Source organism: Delphinus delphis, chromosome 1 (assembly GCF_949987515.2).
Source record: "Delphinus delphis chromosome 1, mDelDel1.2, whole genome shotgun sequence".
In the NCBI taxonomy this organism is placed as follows: Eukaryota; Metazoa; Chordata; class Mammalia; order Artiodactyla; family Delphinidae; genus Delphinus; species Delphinus delphis.
Genome location: NC_082683.1, coordinates 18846429 through 18866872, shown reverse-complemented (window position 1 = coordinate 18866872; position 20444 = coordinate 18846429). Strand labels below are relative to the sequence as shown.

Genomic DNA, 20444 nt, shown 5'->3' with positions numbered 1-20444 from the left:
TACCTTTTAAAAACGTCTAAATTATAAATTTAGACTAAATTCCTTTTTTAAAAAAAACCCTCTGGATTGTCAATGTGGGGGTTCTGAATAGCTATCCTGCAAGCCTCTATCTCCCACTTCCTCCCCACTCACTACTTTTAGGTAGAATCTTACTACTTTTTAGTAGCTGTGGTATGAAAAAAAAAATGGTGCAACAGTAAAGATGAAAATTAGATTTTTGAATTTTGTATGTTTCAATGACCTATGCCCTCTTTTCACATTTGTCAGAACAAATGAAAATAACAGGTTTTAAAGAATAATTGAAGTAGAGATGTAAAGACTGATGCTATTCGTTTCGCTGTATGTAATTCATTTCCTCTCACTATAACCTCTACATTCTAGGAAAAAAGTGGAGATCCACTGTCTGACCTCCACCTTCTGTAGCTCTTTGGGTCTAAATAACAAACGGTATTGAACTTTAGACCTCCCATTATTTCACAGGTTTCAGCCTAATAGATTTCCAAATCACACTATTTTTCATGATGTTTTGCCTAAGTCTTTCAACCAACATATCCTCTAGTACCATACAAAATTTGTACTCATTTGTAATCCTTAACATGAACACGTTTAAAAGTTTTACAGATGTTACAATTCAATAGTGGGACAAATCTTGTTTTCCTGAAAAGCACTGAAATCTCTTCCCACGCTAAGAAAGAAAAGTTTTGCCAACCTGATAAAACATAAAGCTGACAGCGTGGCTAAAGAAGGGGCTCTGAGTTTTCAGGCCTTTCACTGTCTTCCCGCATCAAAAATCCATTTCTAGAAAACCAATATAATATCCCCACCAAAAAGCACGCACTTAGCTGATACACAAACATCTGTATTCTGAGTCTCAGTCTATGTGTTTTTATAATTTAGTATTTTGAATCAGAGCTAATGAAACAGTCTTAAAATTAATCACTTTAAATCCTATGTAATCACAGCTACAAATAAGTCAATCGCTTATGAAATTGTACATCTGAGACTTCTATGAAATACAGAGACTTCTATTAAAAGTTCGAATAAATGTGGTGTGCTAGGTAACTTTCAACAAGAAGGAGCAAATACTTCTGGCTTTGAGCACTGCACTAAACCATCACTTTAAATAATCCTAGTTTGTATCTGCAACACGGATCTGAACTGCTCCCTGCACTAGACTCCTAATCCCTGAAGGAGATGATCAGATTTTGCACGGAAGCTGGGACGAAGCAACCTGAAAACGGACCACTACTGCTCTATTGGTCCAGGCAGCAGATGGAAGCAGACAGACAAGTTTCAAGAAGTTATCGAATAGGTAATGCGATCGTTACCCGCGCATCACGGAGGAAGGAGAGCAAGAAAAAAGGAGGGGCTTCCAACTTCTGGTCGCCCCTGGACTGCACCCTTCTGCCTTCAGGAGCACGCTGGCTCTGTCAGCTTTTCAAAAAGTCAAACAGCTGTTGGGAGAGAGAACATTTTTCTTGGTTTTGTTTTCCAAGACACGACCCCAGAGCTGTCAGAGAAGAGCCTGGACGCCAGAGGGGCTGGACCCGGAAGGCAAAGGCGCAGCGTCTCTGGGGTCTCGGGCACAGGAGCGCCCACCCCTCCCGGCACCTGTGGACCGTTTCTTTTTTTAACTTGCCACACCCAGTGCCCCCCATCCTACCGAGAGCCGGGGGCAGAGCCTGCTCGGAGAGGCGGCCCCACCCTGCGAAGGGGAGACTCACCTGCTCGCGTGGCCGCCGCAGGCAGGCAGGCAGGCAAGGAGAGGCCGGGACGGCCAGACGGGCTACGCGGGAGACGGGGCGCCGCGAGGGGCCGCACTTGGGGAGACGCGGCGGGCGATCGCCGGGGTACAGTCTGCTAGGTGCCCGTTGCCCAGAGCCTAGCCGCCACGCCCTCGACGTCCGCGGGAGCGGCCGCCTCCGCCTGGGCGCGAGCCGCGTCCTGTAGAGCGAGGCCGTCGGCGTCGCGCGCGCGCGCGCCCGGTCCCGCGCGGCTCCGCCCCCCCTCCCCCCACCTCCGGCGAGCTCGCGCGGCGCAGGCGCCCGGTGTAGACCGCCCGGCGGGGGCGCGCGGGGACCAGTAGCCGGCAGGAAGCGGCCCCGCCCTTCGCGTGCGGCCTTGGGGCCGGGGCGGGAGCCTGGCTGCGCTCTCGCACTTGACCTGCATCCGGGTTTTCTTGTTCCGCGCAGGTGAGGGGCTTGGGCGGTCTAGCTGGGGAGGGGGCTTTAGGTGCCCCCGACGGCGGGACCTTTGGCGATCTTCTGGGCTTGCACCGTGACCAGAAATGGCTTATCTCCTTTTCTTGCTTGGTCCCATTCAGTCGGTGGCAAGAATAGTTAGTAGGAATATAATGAACATTTACTGAGGGCTAGTTACTATGTACACTGCAACGTGTGCTTTGCAGGATTTACCTCGTTTAACCTCACAACCAGCGAACCGAACATTATTATCCTCCTTTTATAGATGAAGAGGGCTTCCATGTGCTTAATTCCCCAAGGCGAGACAGCAAGTTAGGTGGTTGAGCTATAGGCTGCGTCCGGGTGCTGACTCCTTGTCCTGGGCTCTGAACCACGGTGGGCTTCTGCTGCAGCCGCCGCCTCCTCCAACCCCCCGCCCTCCACTCCCCCTCCACCTCCTCTTCATCGTATGTAGAATCCTAATAATATTTACATTTCTAATGTTTTATTCCCCGTTTGCAAAACACTTTTCACCTCACAGTCTTCCTTGATTCTCTCAGAAGCCTCTATTTCTTTTACAAATAGAAAGACCAAGGGCCTGAGCTGTTCAATGAGTTGTCCAAAGTTACAGTGGTAGGACTGGGGCTTCCTTTGTCAGGTTATTTAAAAAAAAAAAATTTTTTTTCCCAAGGCGTCTGAGCCAAGCTTGGAAAGGAGCCTGTGTTCACAGAGAGGGAAACAGAGGCACAGAACAGGAAAGGAATTTGACTTAAGGTGTGCAGTTAGAGGAAAATCAGCTCTGATCTCCCACATAATCCCCTCTGAGGCAAAGTGAAGCAAATTGAAGGTCAAAATCAAGGAAGCAGTGCCGTGAGGCACTTAGCCCCTGGGTCATGGGACAGGAAGAAGGATTAAAGTGTGTAGAATACATCTAATCTCTGTTAGATTTAAACTAAGGAAACAGGATTGCATTATGGTCCCAATCATTCTTTAGCAATTGACCTGGCACCATCACAGAGATATGTCCAACGGATCACCCCTCTGGCTTCCTGTTCATTGCTTGTGTTGTTTCTGTTGCTTCCAACCCTACTGCCCCTTGCGCCCCACCAAGTTCTCCCTTTCATTCACTTAACAAATATTTATTGAGAGCCACTTCATGCGTTAAGGTCACCCTAAGAGCCGCAGTTATTTTTCTTCTCTAAATTTCTCAAACACAGCAACTTCAGCAAAAATTGAGCTTTTAGGTCAAATGAATTTGGAAGTTGCTGCATTCGGTACCCCTGCATGGGGATCCATTAATGCATCTTAACACAGAAATGGCTCTGAGAAGTCCTAAAGTAAAAAGACTGGTTTAGCCTTGTTTAACTCAGGGTTTAGGCCTTGTGCTGGGTACTAGGCTTACAGGGGTAAGGGCCATGCAAATCTATCCCTTCAGGAGGTCACAGATAGGGGAGACAGATAAGCAAACAACTAACTATGACACGACTTTATATGTACACTGATAGAGGCATTTGCAAAGTGCTGACAAAGCAGAGGAAGGATCGAGCAATTCTACCTGGAAAACTGAGGGAAGGCTTTGCATTAAGAGGATATTTGAGTAGGATTTTTCTAGGTGGAGAATATGGAAAAGGACATTCCATAGAATAATGGCATATTTAGAGACATAAAGGTATGCCTTTATGTTGGTCTTTGGGATAAGTATTAAATATTATTCAAGAGGTTTTGTTTTTGTTTTTTTTGCATGTAATATACCACTCAAACTGGATTAAACAGCAAATGGAATTCATTACCTCATGTAATGCAGAAAAGTTGTGGGCTTCAAGCATGGCTGGATCTAAGGGCTTAAAAGTATGACATCAGGATTTGATCTCCATTTCTTAACTCTGTTTTCCTTCGTGTTGACTTCTTTCTCAGGCTGCCTTTCCCCATGAGATAGCAGAATGGCTGCTAACAACTTCACATCATATCCTTACCATTAGAGTTTCTTTTCTTCAGTGCTGTCAACAAAAGTCCCAGGACTGCATCTCGTTGGTCTAACTTGGGTTACTTGTGCATCATTAAGCCACTCTCTTCAGAAGGGGCGTGGACTATTCTGATAGCCCAGACCTGGGTCATGTGCTAACCTCTGGAGTAGCTCTTAAATCTCATGGACTGAGAATTGGGGAAACGTGGCTTCCTGTGTGACCAAAAATTTTTCTCTTGGTCCCTTTATCTACTCTACATTTTTTTCTACCTGATTTGTGCCTTAGGAGATACCAGCATGGACTGCTTCAATGGGTCCCTAGTTCTCTGGCTTACAGTTGAATTTATCCATAGAAGGCATTGGAGGCGTGCAGAGGATTGGAGGAGGATGAAGTTAGGCCCCTTCCGCAGGCCCTTTCCCTTCTGGGTCACTGCATGTTGGCCACATACCTCTGTTGAGTCTTCTGTCTAGTGCCCCTCTTCATACGGGTCTCTCCTAGCTCTGGTAGAGTCTCCCTTCTCTTGGCCTAGAGGTGGTGGTAGCTCCCTACTGCTGGCAGCCTCAGAGTTTCATCCTATCATTCCTTCTTGTTTCCCTCAACCCTGCCCACACATTTGTATATAACCTTTACCAAACTCAGCTCAGATTAACCTTCTGCAGGAACCCTGACGGTTACATTCACCAAAGGTAATTCAAGTTTTTATTACCGAAAGAAAGGGAAATGTGTAAAGAGCAGGCAACAGGCGATAAGATAGCAATACTGATTTGGTAGAGCTATTACAATAAGGCAGGCCAGAGATGACAGTGGCTTGGACAAGGGTTATAGGAAAGGAAGTGGTGAAAAATAGTATGTTCCTGGTGAAATTTAAAGGCAAAGTTAACAAAACTTACTGATGAATTATATGTAAGTTTTGAGCATGAGAGAGGAGTTGGGATAGAAGCAGCTGGAAGACACAGGTCTGGAGCCTAGGAGTGGGCTCAAACCAAGCATAGTGATTTTGGAAGGAGGTGTGCGGGGTAGTTGAAATCATTAGCTCCGGTGAGATGACCCCGGAGGAGCAGGTGGAAAAGAAACACAAAAAGGGCAAAGGGCCGAATCCAGAACAACATCAATCTTTTCATGGTGGGCAGAGGGAGAGGTGCCATCTTATATCTATCAACTAGGTTGTGAGCAACTTAAGGACAAGAATGGAATCCTCCACATCTTCCCTCTTACATTGTGCCCACGGTGTATAAGTGCTTGTTATGAACGAACTTCACATAGTTTTACATTTCTAACACTCCCTCCCTCTCCTCTTCATCATTGTGAGGTTTGAGTTACAGGCAGAGAAAAAAAGAGAGAGAAATTGATCCCTTGTGACTCAATCCATTGAAACCTATGCCAAGGTTGATAAGCATTTTTGCTGTCCTGAAAAACTCAAGTAGAACTCATCAGGTAAGGCTACAGATCCTGAGTAGCTCATCTCTTACCTTGGAGGAGAATTTCCAGACAGATGATTTCATTTCAGATTTTGTTATTCTTATCTGAGTAGACTTAAAAGTCAATACTTTAAAAAGTCCTTATTAGGGACTTCCCTGGTGGCGCAGTCGTTAAGAATCCGCCTGCCAATGCAGGGGACACGGGTTCGAGCTCTGGTCAGGGAAGATCCCACATGCCGCGGAGCAGCTAAGCCCGTGAGCCACAAATACTGAGCCCACGTGGCACAACTACTGAAGACCGTGTGCCCTAGAGCCGGTACTCCTCAACAAGAGAAGCCACTGCAATGAGAAGCCTGCGCAGGGCAAGAAAGAGTAGCCCCTGCTCGCCGCAACTAGAGAAAGCCCGTGCGCAACAATGAAGACCCAACGCAGCCAAAAATAAATAAATAAATTTATAAAAAGTCCTTATTAGGTTTGTGCTATGGAATTAATAGAAATGATAGAAGATCTCCATCTCACACTCCAGGGTTGCTGGTGGAATGTAAAAGGAGACAACCAATTTGGGGGAACTTTTGCCAGTTTTTCAAGCTAAGTGTACATCTACCCTGCGGCTCGGAAATTCAATTCCTAGTTATATATTCACAAAAAATGTCAGCAAGTATCCCCCCAAAGGGGGAGGGGTTGTACAAGAATGCTTTTAACATCTTTATTCACTCATAATATACACAAACTGGGAATATTATAAATGTTCATCAAAAGAAGAATGGATAAGCAAACTATGGTATATTCCAACAATGGAATACTACACAGCCATTAAAAGAATAAACTACTGATACACATAACAGCATAAATAAATCTCAAAAAACTGTTGGGCAAAAAGAAGGCAGACACCAAAGAGTTATAGATGTATGATTCCATTTACATGAGGTTAAATAAAAGGCCAAACTAACCTATGGTAATCAGCATCAGAATAGTGGTTGCATCTGAAGGATGGAGATTGACTGGAAAGGGGTACAAAAGAACATTCAGGGAACATTCACATTTATTGGATTCCTGCTATTTGCCCAGCACTGTTCTAGGCATTGAGAAGATAGTGGTGAACAAAACAGACCATGTCCCTGCTTTTATACAGATCTAAGTTCTTTTCATTGGCTGCGTAGCATCAATGCACTTTAAATAGAAAAAAGTGGCCTTTCTTTAAATATAATCAATGACAAGTCTGAGGAACTTTCTTCTCCATTTTTTTAGTTGCTGGTGGGAAGGCAGCAAAATACAATGGAAAGAGCATGGGCTTCAGGAAGTCAGCTCCACCATCACTGGTGGTGTGATCTGCGAGCAGTTTCTTTAAACCCACTGAACCTCACTTTTCCAGTCTGTTGAATGACAGTGATGATATCTGCACTGCAGGGTTGTTCTCTAAAGAGCTAGACACATTAAACATTAGACACAGTAAACATTAGTTGGTTTATTATCAGTTTACAAGTAAATGTTATTCAAGGCAGCAATGTGTTACCTCCCTTGCAACTAGGCATAAATTAATTTTGCCTAGTGAGATATGAGCAAAAGGAAGCTGACTTAGCTGGGAGAGGTACCCTGTGCACTTCTACTGTTCCTCTTTCTTCTAGCCTGCAATATGAATATGATAGCTGGAGCTCCAGCAGGCATTTTGGACCAGGAGGTAACCTTGAAGATGGAAGCCACATGCTGGGGTGGTGGATCCAAAAGATGTGGATCCAGGATTCCTTGTGACACTGGAGCTGTCATACCAGCCCTGGGTTGCCTGTATCCAGACTGCCTTTACCTGGGAGAGAAATATTCTTCTATACTGTTAGGTGTCTGTTGCAGCCAAACCTAATCCCAAATGATATACCTTGTGAATGACCCACAGTTCCCTATGCTACTTTTCATGGCATCTATCACAGTTGTATTTAAGAGAATAATTATGCAGTTACTGATTTAATGGCCTAAGCCCATTACTAGAATATTAGTTCCATGGGGGCAGGGAGTAGTCTGTTCACTGATAAATCCCCAGCTCCTATAACAATATCTGGTTCTGGTATATAGTAGGTGCTCAATAAATCTGGAAGAGAGAAAGGGAGGGAGGAAACAGAGCTGCTTCTGATCGTGAGAGAGATCACCTCATGAGAGAACACACACTGAGGAAGGAAGAGGCCTGAAGATGGAAGCCTGCCTGCCTGCCTGCCAATTGGTCTCTGTCTCTGTCTCTCTGTCTCAAAGGCTCATAGAACCCAGGCATATTAGATATTTAAATTCACGGCCTACCACATGCTCTAGATCTCCTATGGGATTTGCCTTGTAGATGACACCTTTTCCTGAAGAGGCTTTAATTGCCCAGCCTCCCTGGTAACACCCTCATTTATCTCCTCTTCCTGGAAAATCAGTCATTCCCCAAAGAAGAGAGTTACAACAGAATCCAAGAGCCGGCTGGGAAGGGGGAAGCTTCTTACCAGCACCATTGGTTGGGAGATGAGTGATGTCGATTTTTTATACTTAAAATTTCTCATTATAAAAACTAGACTTGGGGCTTCTCTGGTGGCGCAGTGGTTGAGAGTATGCCTGCCGATGCAAGGGACACGGGTTCGTGCCCCGGTCCGCGAGGATCCCACGTGACGTGGAGCGACTGGGCCCGTGAGCCATGGCCGCTGAGCCTCCGCGTCCGGAGCCTGTGCTCCGCAACGGGAGAGGCCACAACAGTGAGAGGCCCGCGTACCGCAAAAAAAAAAAATAAATAAATAATAATAATAATAACCTAGGTTTTTATGGATAATTTGAAAACAAAAGGATAAATAAGAAAATTAAAATCACTTATAGCCCCATGATCTAGAGATTATTCAATATTTTGGTATATTTCCTTCCAATCTTTTTTGTAAGATGAGGTATATCAGTGCCTTCTGAAGCCTGGATGCTGTGTAAGATTTCATCCAGTTATGTTCCTCTAAATTACGAAGAATCAGTCCTATTTGCCTGCAGACTCAGAGGCTGCAGAATTCACTGCAGATGGGTTCAAGAGCAGCAGGGCTACTCCACGCTGGAAGGAGCCGCTCTTTAAATGTTGCATTTCTTGAATTTGTTAGGAGGAGATATTATTTCCTGATTAATTTGGGCTGCAGATGGGTGGAGGATAATAAGAGCTAGAAGACCATCATCAGGAAAGGGGATGGGGCACAGAAAAGAAAGGAAGAAAATGGAACATTAAAAATAGGCAGCTGCATGAATAGCCCAGGAATTCAAATTATCTTGATTTTTCTTGACTCCCAGGGTTTGATCAGGAGACAGAAGTCACACTAGTGATTTGAACAGAAAGAATTTAATATAAAGAATTGTTACCTACATATAAAGTTATTCACTAGTAACTAAACAGGTAAAAAAAAGGGATCACAGAGGTAGCAACTGCAGGAAGCAGGATGAAAGGAACCAACGGAAGAGGTTTAATTATTAAAACTTAGAAGATAAGAGGATATTCAGCCATAAAAAGGAATGAGGCACAGATCCATGCTACAACTTCGATGAACTGTGAAAACATTATGCTAAGTGAAAGAAACCAGTCACACTAGTCCACATATTGCACGATTCCATTCATGTCAAAGTCCAAAACAGAAATCTACAGAGACAGAAGATAGCTTAGAGGCTGCCAGTGGCTGGGAGGGTGGGTATAGGGAGTATAGGAAATATGGGTGGGGTGGGGGGGAGTGTGATAGCTGCAGGGTACAGGTTTGTTTTTTTTTTTAATTGTGGTAAAATATGTGTAACATAAAATATACTATTTTAACCATTTTTAAGTACACAGGTTAGTGACATTAAGTACATTTGCACTGATGTGCAGCCATCACCACCATCCATCTCCAGAACATTTTTCATCTTCCAAATTGAATCTCTCTACCCGGTCAACTCCCCACCCGCCTCCCCCCATTCCTGGCAGCCACCACTCCCTGCTTTCTGTCTCTATGAATCTGACTACTCTAAGTACCTCATGTAAGTGGAATCATACAGTATTTGTCCTCTTGTGTCTGCCTTGTTTCACTTAGCACGTTTTCCAGTTTGATCCATATTGCAGGATATGTCAGAATTTCCTTCCTTTTAAGGCTGAATAATATTCTGTTGTATGTATACACCACATTTTAAAAAAAATTATTTATTTTTGAATTTTAAAAATTTATTTTTTATACAGCAGGTTCTTATTAGTTATCTATTTTATACATATTAGTGTATATATGTCCATCCCAATCTTCCAATTCATCTCACCACCACCGACCCCCACCCTGCCCCGCTTTCCCCCCTTGGTGTCCATACGTTTGTTCTCTACATCTGTGTCTCTATTTCTGCCTTGCAAACCGGTTCATCTGTACCATTTTTCTAGATTCCACATATATGCATTAATATACAATATTTGTTTTTCTCTTTCTGACTTACTTCACTCTGTATGACAGTCTCTAGGTTCGTCCACGTCTCTACAAATGACCCAATTTCGTTCTTTTTTATCTCTGAGTACTATTCCATTGTATATACGTACCACCTCTTCTTTGTCCTTTCATCTGTCGATGGGCATTTAGGTTGCTTCCATGACCTAGCTATTGTGAGTTTATCCACGTGTCAATGGACACTGAGTTGATTCCATCTTTTGGCTATTATGAATAATGCTGCTGTGAATGTGGGTATTCAAATATCTGTTTGAGTCCCTGCTTTCCATTCTTTTCTGTATATACCCAGAAGTGGCATTTCTGGATCATATGGTAACTCTATTTTTAAAATTTTGAGAAATCACCATACCGTTTTCCATAGTGGCTGCATCATTTTACATTCCCACTAGCAGTGCACAGGGTTCCAGTTTCTCCGTATCCTCACCAACACCTGTTATTTTCTTTTTTTCTTCTTTTGGAGCAGAGAAAGCTTTATTTCAGGGCCAAGAAAGGAGAACAGGCAGCTTATGCTCAAAAGACCCAAACTCCCCAATGGCTTTCAGGGGAACATTTTTTGTGTGTGTGTGTGTGTGGTACGCGGGCCTCTCACCGCTGTGGCCTCTCCCGCTGCGGAGCACAGGCTCTGGACGCGCAGGCTCAGCGGCCATGGCTCACGGGCCCAGCCGCTCCGCGGCACGTGGGATCCTCCCAGACTGGGGCACGAACCCGCGTCCCCTGCATCGGCAGGCGGACTCTCAACCACTGCGCCACCAGGGAAGCCCAGGGGAACATTTTTAAAGGCAACATTTGGGAGGGAAGGCTGAAGGATTCATGACTTTCTTCTCATTGATTGGTTGTGAACTAACAGTGTGGTGTTTTAGGAATCTTAATCATCAACCTTCTGGTTCTGAACAGTCTGGTCCCGTGCTTGTGCTCAGCAGGTAGTTGCCACCCTCCACGTGAGTATGGGGGTCTTAGTTCCTGTAGAACAACTGGTTTCAGGACTTAACGAAGCTCAGGTTCTTGATGTCTCATCGCAGAAAGAATTCAGTGAGAGACAAAGTGATAGGTAAGAAGTGGATTTATTTAGAGAGAAATGCACTCCACAGACAGAGTGTGGGCCATCTCAGGTGAGAAAATCCACCTATTATTTTCTTTTCAGGGTTTCTTTTAGAGGTGATGAAAATGTTCTAAAATTAATGGTGGTGATGGTTGCATATACCCATGGATATACTAAGAACCATTGAATTGTACAGTTTAGATGAGTGAATTGTATGGTATGTGAATTATGTCAATAAGGGCGTTAAATATGTAAGAGGAGGGCACAGCAGACCTGGACCCCAGACCTCTGAGGAGGGGGTGCTGATGTCTCTGAGGGGTTGCTATGAAGTTGGTTGTCCAAGTGCTGGAAAGAACTGCAAAACCAGATTCAGCTGCTGCTGCGCTAGAGTGAAGCAGTGTTGCTGAGTGACGTACTTACGAACAAGAAATAGGAAGGAGTAAGTCCTTGTTCCTCGTGCAGCCTCACTGTCTCCCTCACCGGGAGCAGCTGGCAAAGCAGAAAGGCGGTTTCAGCCCCGGCACCCCAAAGCCATCCGCTGGAAGTGTGGGTTTAGAACTGAGAGAAAATCTTAATGACATGCTGTCTTAATCAGCTTGGGTTGCTATAACAAAATACCGTAACCTGGGTGGCTTCTCAACAACAGACATTTATTTCTCAGTTCTGGAGGGTGGAAGTCCAAGATCACGATCAGGTTCTGGTGAGTGCCTTCTTCCTGGTTTACAGATGTCTTGTGTATCCTCACGTGGCAGAGAGAGAGCAAGCCAGCTCTCTGGCCTCTTCTTTTTTTGTTGTTGTTAGTTTCTGGTGTGCAGTGAAGTGATTCAATTATACATATTCTTTTCCATTATACGTTATTACAAGATATTGAATATAGTTTCCTGTGCTATACAGTAGGACCTTGTTGTTTATCTATTTTATATTCAGTCGTTTGTATCTGCTAATCCCAAACTCCTAATTTATCTCGCCTTACTCCCTTTTCCCTTTGGTAATCATAAGTTTGTTTTCTATGTCTGTGAGTCTGTTTCTGTTTTGTAAATAAGTTCATTTGTATATTTTAAATTCTACATGTAAGTGATATCATATGGTATTTGTCTTTATCCTGACTTATTTCACTTAGTATGATAATCTCTAGGTCCATCCACGTTGCTGCAAATGGCATTATTTTATTCTTTTATATGCTTGAGTAGTATTCCATTGTATGTATATACCATGCCTTTACCCATTCATCTGACGATGAACATTTAGTTTGCTTCCATGTCTTGGCTATTGTAAATAGTGCTGCTATGAACATTGGGGTGCATGTATCTTTTCGAAGTATGGTTTTCTCTTGATATATGACCAAGAGTGGGATTGCTGGGTCATATAGTAACTCTATTTTTAGTTTTTTTAAAAATATTTATTTTATTTTACTTTTTATTAATTTTAATATTTTATTTATTTATTTATTTGGCTGCATCCTGTCTTAGTTGCAGCATGCGGGATCTTTCGTTGCGGCACATGGGCTTCTCTTTAGTTGAGGCGCATGGGCTCCAGAGCATGTGGGCTTAGTTGCCCTGCGGCATGTGGGATCTTAGTTTCTTGACCAGGGATCAAACCCACGTCCCCTGCATTGGAAGGCAAATTCTTTACCACTGGACCACCAGAGAAGTCCCTATTTTTAGTTTTTTAAGGAACCTCCATACTGTTTTCCATAGTGGCTGCACCAATTTACATTCCCAACAGTGCAGGAGGGTTCCCTTTTCTCCACACCCTCTCCAGCATTTATTATCTGTAGACTTTTTAATGACAGCCATTCTGACCAGTGTGAGGTGGTACCTCATTGTAGTTTTGATTTGCATTTCTCTAATTATTAGTGATGTTGAGCACTCTTTCATGTGTTTGTTGGCCATCTGTGTGTCTTCTTTGGAGAAATGTCTATTTAGATCTTCTGCCCACATTTTGATTGGGTTGTTTTTTTGGTTTGTTTGTTTTTTAAATTAATTAATTAATTTATGGCTGCATTGGGTCTTTGTTGCTGTGTGCAGGCTTTCTCTAGTTGCGGTGAGCGGGGGCTACTCTTCGTTGTGGTGCGAGGGCTTCTCATTGTCGTGGCTTCTCTTGTTGTGGAGCATGGACTCTAGGCACGCAGGCTTCAGTAGTTGTGGCACGTAGGCTCAGTAGTTGTGGCTTGCGGGCTCTAGAGCTCTGGCTCAGTACTTGTGGCGCATGGGCTTAGTTGCTCCATGGCATGTGGGATCTTCCCTGGCCAGGGCTCGAAACTGTGTCCCTTGCATTGGCAGGCAGATTCTTAACTGCTGCGCCACCAGGGAGGCCCTGTTTGTTTGTTTTGTTATTGAGCTGTATGAGCTGTTTATATATTTTGGAAATTAAGCCCTTGTCAGTTGTATTGTTCGCAAATATTTTCTCCCAGTCTGTAGATTGTCTTTTTGTTTTGTTTATGGTTTCCTTTGCTGTGCAAAAGCTTATAAGTTTGATTAGGTCCCATTTGCTTATTTTTGCTTTTATTTATTATTGCCTTGGGAGACTGAACTAAGAAAACATTTCTCTGATTTATGTCAGAGAATGTTTTGCCCATGTTCTCTTCTAGGAGTTTTATGGTGTTCTGTCTCATATTTAAGTCTTTAAGCCATTTTGAGTTTATTTTTGTGTATGGTGTGAGGGTGTGTTCTAACTTCATTAATTTACACGTGGCTGTCCAGCTTTTCCAACACCACTTGCCAAAGAGATTATCTTTTCTCCATTGTATATTCTTGCCTTCTTTGTCAAAGATTAATTGACCATAGGTGTGTGGGTCTATTTCTGGGCTCTTTTTTCTGTTCCATTGATCCATATGTCTGTTTTTGTGCCAATACCATGCTCTTTTGATTACTATAGCTTTGTAGTATTGTCTGAAGTCTGGGAGGGTTATGCCTCCAGCCTTGTTCTTTTTCTTCAGGATTGCTTTGGCAGTTCTGGGTCTCCTATGGCTCCATGTAAATTTTAGGATTATTTGTTCTATCGATAGTTCTGTGAAAAGTTTCATGGGTAATTTGATAGGGAGCACATTAAGTCTGAAGATTGCTTTAGGTAGTATGGCCATTTTAGCAATATTAATTCTTCCAATGCAAGAGCATGGGATATCTTTCCATTTTTTTTTTTTTTTTTTTTTTTTTTTACATTTGAAGGTGAACATATTCTTTTTTTTTTTTTTAACATCTTTATTGGAGTATAATTGCTTTACAATGGTATGTTAGTTTCAGCTTCACAACAAAATGAATCAGTTATATATATACATATATTCCCATATCTCTTCCCGCTTGCGTCTCCCTCCCTCCCACCCTCCCTATCCCACCCCTCCAGGCGGTCACAAAGCACCGAGCTGATCTCCCTGTGCTATGCGGCTGCTTCCCACTAGCTATCTACCTTACGTTTGGTAGTGTATATATGTCCATGCCTCTTTATCGCTTTGTCACCGTTTACCCTTCCCCCCCCCCATAGCCTCATTTCCTTAAATCACCTTCAACTTCTTTTATCAGTGTTTTATAGTCCTCAGTGTATAAGTATTTCACCTACTTGGTCAGGTTTATTCCTAAGTATTTTATTCTTTTTTGATGTGATTTTAAAAAGGATTTTTCTGATGTTTCATTGTTAATGTAAAGAAACGCAACAGATTTCTGCATGTTAATCTTGTATTTTGCTACCTTGCTGAATTCGTTTGTCAGTCCTAGTGGTTTTTGTGTTATGTGCAGATGACATGATACTATATATGGAAACCACTAAAGTCCTAGGAGTCTTTAGTGGTTTCCATATATAGTATCATGTCATCTGCACATAATGACAATTTTACCTCTTCCCTTCCAATCTGAATAACTTTTATTTCTTTTTCTTGTCTGATTGCTCTGTCTAGGACTTCCAGTATCATGTTGAATAGAAGTGGTGAGAGTGGGCATCCTTGTCTTGTTCCAGATTTTAGTGGGAAGGCTTTCAACTTTTCACCATTGAGTATTATGTTGGCTGTAGTTTTGTCATAAATAGCTTTTATTATGTCGAGATATGTTCCCGCTATGCCCACTTTGGTAACGTTTTTCCTTTTTTTTTTTTTATTACGAATGGATGTTGAATTTTATCAAATGCTTTTTCTGCATCTACTGAGATGATCATGTGGTTTTAGTCATTTCCTTTGTTGATGTGGTGTATCACATTGATTGATTTGTGTATGTTGAACCATCCTTGTGACCCTGGGATGAACCCAACTTGATTGTGGTCTATGATCTTTTTTATGTGTTGTTGGATTTGGCTTGCTAGTATTTTATTGAGAATTTTTGCATCTATGTTCATGAAAGACATTGGCCTGTAATTTTCTTTTTTGGTAGTATCTTTGTCTGGTTTTGGTAGTATATTTATCAGGGTGGTGGCTTCATAGAATGGCTTTGGGAGTGTTACCTCCTCTTCAGTCTTTTGCAAGAGTTTGAGAAGGATCAGTATAAGTTCTTCTTTGTATGTTTTGGTAGAATTCCTCAGTGAAGCCATCAGTCCTGGACTTTTGTTTGCAGGGAATTTATTTTATTATAGATTCTATTTCACTTCTAGTGATCGGTCTGATCAAATTATTTATTTCTTCTTGATTCAGTTTTGGTGGGCTGTAGGTTTCTAGAAACTCGTCCGTTTCTTCTAGGTTGTCCAATTTGTTGGCATTGCCTCTTCTTATAAGGGCACTAATCCCATTCATGAAGGCTCTGCCCTCATGACCTAATTACCTCCCAAAGGCCCTGCCTCCAAATACCATCACATTGGGATTAGGGTTTCAGCACATGAATTTGGGGGTCACACAAACATTCAGTCCATTGCATTTGCATACCTTGGTAACCGGAAGATTTTATCCTTAGGTATGACTGAGACTAGCTTTGTAGTTTTAGAAACTGTGTATGCAAGGGCGTCTTCAAAAAGATACCCACAAGCTTGGTGATAAGGTTAAACTTGTAAAAATCCATTCATGAGTAGATGAGATACATGTCTATTCAAAAGGCCTCCCAAAGGTGGCCAAGCCCCAAATACAATGCAAGAAGCCAAAATCTAAGCACCTAGCTCTTTGACTTTGGCCTGTGGCTCTGTGCCTCTATTTATACTGCTCCCTAGCTTAAAGAAAAATAATAACAGTAGCTAATGTTATTTAGACGTCACTCAGTACCAGGCATTGTTGTATATTACATCCTTACAACAAACTGCAAGGGAGGCAGTATTACCATGCCAATTTTACAGATGAGGAAACTGAGGTTTGGAGGGGTTATGTATTTTCCTAAGGTTTCAGAGAAAGTAAGCTCCAGAGCCTGTACTCTTAGCCTTGATACTGTGCTGCCTCCCTGTGTCCTGCTCTGTGCTTCTCTTAGCTATTATTGGACAGGCCATGTGATCTTCCTTCAGTCAGGGAGCAATATCACCGGAGATCTAGAAGACACTAAAAAAACCCCGCCTAAACGACCAGACCAGAGATCATGTGCACAGTTGTACTACAATGTGTGTGGCCACTGAGTGGTTTTCAAATGCTACGAGCATTCATCTTGATGTTGCCAGTGTCTAAAGGACCAGGCTGAGTTGCCTCAGTTCTGGGAGGGACCACTGAGTTGGGCTTTCTTTTGATGAAGCCAAATTCTTGAGGAAAGACTTGTTCTTTCAGGGCTCAGTGGGATTAGTCAGGTCTGGGTTCTCAGGTGCTCAGAGAAACCTGGTGGAGGAGAAAGGGGATGGGCAGCTAGCCCCATGGTGTGGAGGCCTACCTGGAACCAGATGAGAGTCCTGCTTCTGAAGGGTTCCTGAGGTTCTGTTTGGACTTGTGGGCTCACAAGAAGCTATTTCCAGGGGCTGCTGAAGGCCTGACCCATGCTTTGGAGGGGGAGGCCCACAGTAAGGACCAGAGAGGGTAGGGGGAGTATATATCAGTGGGAGGTCACCAGCAGGGGGCAGCTGACCCAGCTCAGTGATGGTCTCAAAGTGGCTGGTAGAGCAGAGGTCATGGCAAGAAGAGTAATTAAGAAAGGAAAACCCAAGAGATGTTACAGAGCACACAGTACACTTGAAATGTTTCCTGAGAATCTCTCAAAAAAGCAGAATATGGGGCTGGGGAAGAGAATGTCACATTGAAGTGGTTAATTTCTAGCTATTAGAAGCTTGTGCTGTAACAGTCTGGGTATAAAAAGGAAAAGTATTATTAGCCAAAGTCATGGTCTGGTGAGGCCTGGGTTGAATGGGTTACAGTTGAAATGTAAATTAGATAAGCACGTTTATCCAACAAATCAAGCTGTCGGCTTTAGGCTTCAGGTGATTTGACTTGAGGGGAATTGACTCAGGCACCTACCTTGCTCTTTTACTTCAAAAGTATCCCGTGTACTAAACTTACTGTGATAATCATTCCATTGTGTGTGAGTCAAATGCTGTACATCTTAAACTTATACAGTGTTGTATGTCAATTATATCTTAATAAAACTGGAAGAAAAAAAAGTATCCCAGGTAGCTTTGACCATTTTCTGAATTTACAGTTTTTCAGTTTTTAAAGTGGAAGCAGCACACTGGAAATGCCCACACAGTAGAGTTTGTTTTCTTTCTTTCTTTGAATCTTTCTTTCTTTGAATCTGAGATTTATTTCAGTCAGAATGGACACCAACACCTTTTAAGAGCAATGAAAGACATTTTCACATATTGAGGTATGGGGAAGTCATTCTGGCTTATACATAGGTTAACTTGATTTTATGCTAACTAACACAGCCTGTTTGTGGCCTATCAAACAAACATTGTACATCTGCTTTAATTATTAAAGAAAAGGACATATTGACCAGAAGTAAAGAATGTCCGTGTTAAAAATAAAGATTAAATGCCTCCCTTCCTGGGATGCCAATGCTAGTACTCCTTTGAATGATAAGACTCCCTTTCCAGGTGCCAAGGCCATACTGACTTACTGTGTATGTGCTGATCTGTTTGTTTGTTTTTAAACCTTGAAGGAATGTATCCCTGACTTATTTGGTTTTCTTTGTCCTGACAAGATACAAAATTGTGCTGAAAACCATGGTTCTCTAGAGCAGTTCTTCACTTATCCGAGAGGCTGTCTCCTGGGCTATAGTCCTCAGTTTGGCTCAAGTAAAACTCTCTTCTATTCCTATGACAGGTTGGGACCTGGGACCTGGGACCCTTTGCTGCAGTACTTGCACCTGGACGAATATCTCCTCGACCAGCAGAATACAAGAAACTCTAAGGAACTAAAAATAACTGCCCACATGTGCAGTTGGGGCAAAATATGAACAATGAGGTACAACAAGGCCAAAACCCAGCTGCCACTTCTGAGGTGCCAGGAGCAAAGGCGGGGTCCTGCGCATGGTCCCTACAAGGGGGTGGGCAGACCCCCTAAGCTACCCCTCTGGCCTACCCACCGATCCACCCCCCCCACCCCATTTAAGGGACCAGCTTGTCACCCCCTCAGGGAGTGCGCAAGGACACCTGTTACATGTTTTTGCTCCCTTGTGCCGCAGCGATAAAGCCTTACCTGAATTCCTTGTCTGGCCTCATCAATTTCTATTGATTAAAGAATCCAAAAACCCAGATTGGTAAAAGGAGTTTGCTGTCGTTCATGAGATGAGACCCAGATTGACCTGGATTCAGGGCAGCTTTCACACTGAGGACCTATCAGTTTGCTACTATGAGTCCACATACGCGGGCACCGCGTGGGGGTCTTGGGAAAGCCCCTAGAGAGCCAGAGCCAGCTTTCCAGGCATGGGTGAACTGTGCACTCCTACACGACCCCACGCTCAAAAGGGCCTCACACTTGGTTTAATGCTCTGCGTTTGCCATCTTGAAGTTCTTAATAATTTTATCTTTGAACATCTTTCTGTTTGTCAGCAAGGTATGATGGGTGCCACATGCATGTGAGCAGAGGAGTTAAAAGCAACGTGTGTGCGGCGTTCTTTGCACGTAGCGTTCCTGATGTCCTCATCAGGCGTGCTCAACGCAAATCCTAGGTGACCGTTAGGCCTGTGATTCAGTGGGGGCAGGGGTGGGAGTGGGGAAGGGCTGACATTCTAGAGAGGCTACACTTTCCATTCCAACTGAAACTTTCTTCCAATGCAGGAAGGAGGCAACGGACAAGGATCCCCATCACGTCCTTCTTACACGTGTTACTTCCCTGTATCAGCCTATCAGACAACCACATCCGCTGAAAATGACGACCTAGATGGAAAGGGAAAGCTCAGGCCACCCACAGCTCCTTCTCTTTTTATTTCTTTACTCATCAATAAGCTGAAGGCTGAGAATGTTGGTAGGATATGTGTACACCCATTAAGAAATAAAAACAGTTGAGTTAGTTTTGTGTAGGATTTCCATCGTTCAGGTAAGAACACAATACTTATTCATGTACAAGCAATGAAATACGAATTGTGTCATATCAGTGATTTCCTTATTAGTTAGTGCTCTTATATTTGCGTTTAAAATGGGTATTGCATAACACAAAAATGAAGGGTAAAAAATGGTCCCTTTAATGGCACTTTTTGGGCCCCTGCACTTTCGTTTTGCACCGGGCCCTGGATGTTATGTAGCTGGCCTTGCAGATACCTTAGTTTGGACTGAAAAGTTGTCTCCGCCTTCTCCTGAACTCCGGGTCCAGCTCAGCCCGGGCTCCGGGGCTGAGACACAGTGCCTGCTCTCCACCGCACCCAGGGCCATGTCCACAGCTTCCGTCTCCCCTTCTGGGTTCTCTTGTTTCCTGCTTAGTCCTGGCCCCATGAAATTTCATCATCAGTCCCTCAATTGTATTAACCATCACACTTTATATTGTTTGCTTCGTTTTCTGACTCCTTTGTATGGAGTTTCTCTTTTTTTCATTGCTGTATGTATGTACTTAGCACATGACAAGTGCTCAAAACACCACTTTTTCACTTTTTATTATGAAAATTTCAAGCATACACAAAAACAGAGATGACAATTTAATGAATCCTTGTGGACTATTGCCGGCTTTGACTACACTATCTTGCCATTCTTGTTTCACCTCAACAATTTTAGTCTTTCTCTTTCGTGTTGTTGGATTTCTTCAAATGCCTTGCATCTCGGTGGACAACTCCCACTTATGAATGAAGAGCTATATTGCTTCCTGCAGAGTTGGGTGGGTTTCCTTCGCAGTCGTGTGGGTTTGTTTATTCAAAGGCTTACGGTCCCCTCCGTGGGAGGGGTAATTTTTGTCTCTGAGGAAGTGAACGGGGTCTCTCCATCAGCTTCCCCTTCAGGCGTGTGAGTGTGGAGCCAGCAGGCTGCCTGGGGATGCAGGCAAAAATAAGCAAGACTGACTCTAAGGGTAGGGAGCTTCAGTGTCTATCATGCCTGCACAGGGCTGTCTTTCCTTATTTCTCCTCCTGGTTATTCTAGAGGTCCATTCATTTCTTCAGCTC

At 43.4% G+C, this 20444-nt stretch overlaps 1 protein-coding gene and 1 long non-coding RNA gene across 4 annotated transcripts in view; one reads left to right on the top strand and one right to left on the bottom strand.

Moving 5' to 3' along the window:
- The window catches only part of RCAN3 (RCAN family member 3), a 53531-nt gene extending 51595 nt beyond the window's left edge, over positions 1–1936 (bottom strand). For all 3 annotated transcript variants that reach the window (XM_069540824.1, XM_060016290.1, XM_060016300.1), the window contains exon 1: positions 1725–1936. The gene's annotated coding sequence lies outside the window, so the exon portion shown is untranslated. The remainder of the gene's footprint in view (positions 1–1724) is intronic.
- Positions 1937–2059: 123 nt separating this feature from the next.
- Positions 2060–19357, top strand: LOC132415659 (uncharacterized). Its single transcript, XR_009517406.1, has 4 exons — positions 2060–2192; positions 18179–18319; positions 18907–19025; positions 19135–19357. It is a non-coding gene; the product is annotated as an uncharacterized lncRNA (long non-coding RNA).
- Positions 19358–20444: the final 1087 nt, after the last annotated feature.